The sequence below is a fragment of the Brachyistius frenatus genome, unplaced genomic scaffold (genome assembly GCF_029030835.1).
Source record: "Brachyistius frenatus isolate BFR_SWC_R1_liver_20210118 unplaced genomic scaffold, ASM2903083v1 Contig_28, whole genome shotgun sequence".
NCBI lineage: Eukaryota > Metazoa > Chordata > Actinopteri > Embiotocidae > Brachyistius > Brachyistius frenatus.
In genome coordinates this window covers 86,935-90,823 of record NW_027210627.1, presented here as the reverse complement: position 1 = coordinate 90,823, position 3,889 = coordinate 86,935, and positions in this window count along the sequence as shown.

Below are 3,889 nucleotides of genomic sequence, written 5' to 3'. Positions count from 1 at the left end.
ATGTCAGTGTGGACAGTAAACTGTAAAATATCCTGCCTCAATTACAATTGTGTCAAAAGTGTTTGATAACCACATCCGTGGGGCACAATTTAACTCCAAAGATCCAGCATGAGTTGCATTCTAATACTCTACTGGCACTCTGTGGTATTGCAGTTTAAGGCACTTCAACATCAGCCTCATTTTCAGAGCCGGAAGTTATGTCCACTTTTATATACAGTCAACGATTCTGATTAAGGCTGTATAAAGATGTTTTAGTCTCTGCGTGGACCATCAATAGCCCAACTCAGAAAGCAGAAGTTACGTACACATCGGTGTCGCGCTGGGCAGCGTTGTGCCCATGCTAAAGCTTCCCAGCATATTTGATTGGCCTTCCCTCCATGTTATTATCTGCTAGGAAGTAACATCATGCTCATAGGCTTGAATAACCTTGTTCATCAGCGTTGTTGTGTTTATCAGCAAATTCGTTCTCATTCCCTCCAACGCACTTCAGATAAGTTTGTTTCAAATTTGTAGCTTTAATTTAAATAAATGTTGTCTTCGCATGAAGGCCGCACACTGAGGACATTTTTCAGATGCAATTTGCACTCATGTCTCTCCTTAGTATCCCTCTAATACCGAGGCAGAGATTCTCATCATGCCTGCATCACTTTGTGCTTTCCCACAGACACAGATGGGCACTGTAGGGGGACGTTTCCAACAGTGAGGGAGTGCGCTCAACAGACGAGGTGTGACATGAACACTACACCCTCTCTGCCTTTGGGCTGCGTCTCCGATTGAACTGAATTCTCTCTTGTTGTGGGACTGCCATGAAGCAGTGAGGCGCAGACACCGCTTAGTGTGAAAAATTAGTGCCATCAGCGTCTCAGCATCCGGATTAATGAGAACCCGTGGTGCTGAGCCAGGCGAAGGCTGCTCATTTGTTTGGGTACCCATCTCCATTAAACAGCAATAAGGGGAATTCATGGAGCTCCATCAGAGCGTGGGGGTGCGCCGGAGAAGCCCGCGTGGAGGGATTCGTAACACGACTAAGCTCATCACGCTCTGTAATCTCAGATGAAATTAAAAAGCCGTGGACAGCTGCATTAAAAAAAAAAATTGTGCGTGCACGCATACCCTTTTTAATTATTTTTTTTTTTTCGCCTTCCTCTTTTCCCACTTGTTCTTTTCATCTTGCAAGCATTTTTTTCGAGGCACCATTTCTTGGCACTACTTGTGTCTTGTGTCAGTGCCAACAAGGCAAGCAATAAAAAAATAATGTCACAGACTATGCGGGGATAAGGAAAGTTACAACGTGCCATATGGAGCTGGGATTTACTGTAGAAGAAATTATAATCATAAACCGGATAACAAAGCACACAACTGATGCAGTGTTTCATGTTCAGATTCATTCATTATCTTCCACTTAACTCGTTGTGGCTGAGGAAGAAATAACCGTGCCTTTTGTTCTTTTTGGCAGGTAATGTGATGTCATTGTTGTTTTGGATTGTGAGCTGAGCACATTGCAGCACCGACGCCACTATTAGAATAGTTTCTTGGTTCTTTTGTACTTCATGTAAAATCTTGGAAAAAAAGAGTAACTCTGCAATCGTATTTAGACGTATTGATCCGAACGTCTGAGCAGCCTCTCCGTGTGAGTTTTTGTTTTTTTATGGTCCAGCGCATGTAATAGAATTGAAGAGAGGGAAGGTGCATCATCTCACACACACACACACACACACACACACACACACACACACACACACACACACACACACACACACACACACACACACACACACACACACACACACACACACACACACACCAAAAAAGAAAACCCATTTAGAAACAATTAGCATGTATCATTAGGCAGGAGAAAAGGAAAACACCTGAAGGAGGAGCAGGAGGAGGAGAGAGAGGAGTGAGAGGAGTGAGGGGAAGAAACGACAATGGAGGATAATCATCAGGTCCAAGGACGTCTGTGTCAAGGAGCAGTCCGGGACCCCTGTTGCTCTGATGAGCTCCGTAATGAACTGATGTGAATCACCTGATTGCTTTTCATATTTTAATGGTTCTAAATTATTTCATGATCCACGGTCATTGCTGTAATACTTTAATTGCGACCACTTCATTACGGTCTCAGGTGGGAATAAAAATTACATTTGAAAAGTTAGATACGATTCAAACATAAACCAAAGTAGATATAGAAAAATGGTCGTAGTCTCCAGATCTGAAAAGTAAAGCCCGTGTATAGACTGTATATAAAACTTGACGTAGCTTCCGGGTCTGAAAAATGAGGTGAATGCAGAAGTGCCTTGAACTGCAATACCATTAACCAGTACCATGATTGACAGGCCTGTGGTGCAGTCCGGTTACAGCTATCGGTGGGCGGGACGTAGTATCACCGGGTTTCCAATCAGATTGAGTCAGATCCACCGCTCGCTTGCAAAATGGACATCATTGATTAGATATTAGGCCTCAACGAGTGCTATGTTGGTAAATTGCCTAGTTTGGCATGCAGGTTTCCTGTATCGGTGGGTGGGGCATTGAGTCCTCTGCTGCTCAAAGTACGGTTACTTCTACCTCCAAAAAAACAAAGGCCAAAAGGGCTAACAGAAGACCAATGGGGGAAATTTAATTATCAAATAATTACAACCATTGTTTTTCTAAAAGTCTGTCATCCCAAACACATCTGGCTGAGATCATCTTAGAGATGCACTAAAGTAACTATTACAGGGGTTCAATACCCCAAAATAATTGAATATGGATGCAGGAAATTACAGACCACTTGGTGCAATTCAATTTAATATTATTTATATAGCACTAAACATTTAATCTCAAGGCACTTCATACAGTGAAGTCAGTACCTTACAGTGTTAGAGAGAGAAACCCAACACTTCCCCATGGGCATGGACTTGGCGACCGTGGGGTCCGGTGTGTGAGGCTTTTCAGCAGGTGTTGACATAAATGGGAAAGAAAGATATTACTTTTAGAATATTAAGAGTCTAAACTCAAGACTATACTTCTTTTGGAAATAGCAACAGTCTACCACTCTGGGTCCGCCACTGGCAAACGCATGCCTTCTCCCACTTGTGGATTTTCTATATTACCAAGCAAATGGAAGTATCAGTTCTTCAACCTGAATTAAAAACCCGCTGGAGTACTGGTTAAAGTTCAGCTTGCTTTAGCAGCTCACGTGGTGACTGATCCATGATGTTTTCCCCTCAGCTATACATGTAGCCTACTTGACTAGACTGTTGATGACACCGTGTCCTCACACACACTCAGGCTGCACCACACACTGCAGCGGACGCTGAGGAATACCGGAGAGACCGCTTGAGGGCCTGGAGGCTGACGAGATTTGTTCATGTAGCAGCCTGTTAGCTTGTGGATACTGTTCCTGGCTGCCTGCAGAGTCTGGACGAGACTCGCTGCTGTGGTATTGTTAGGCAACTTTTTAATGCCTGTTGGTGCCCATAACTTGTTTTCATATTCATTTAAATTCTCTAAGTGTCTCCAGTTTATTTTTCATGTGTGCTACGTAATGATACAATTCACAAAATAATGCACGTTCAGCAACACAATCATCATAGTATGTTGAGTTTAAACACTGAAGAGTAACTTATTACCGCAGATTGTTTTGGGTGGTGCAGGGGCAATTCCATTTTAAATTTGCTTTGCTGTAGTGATGTACAGGTGCACCTCAGGATCTGGTTACCAAACCCTAACCCTGACTGAGTGCAGTCATTTTAATCAACACCAACACAAAAGGTCAAAGACTCAGTGAACACTCCAGTGGCTTTCCATAATTAAGTTTATAAACCTGTAGTTTGTTTTCAGTATCTGTTCCCAGAACTCCCTGGAAAGCAGCAGCATTACTGATGAAATAAAGTGAAAATTAATGAAACTG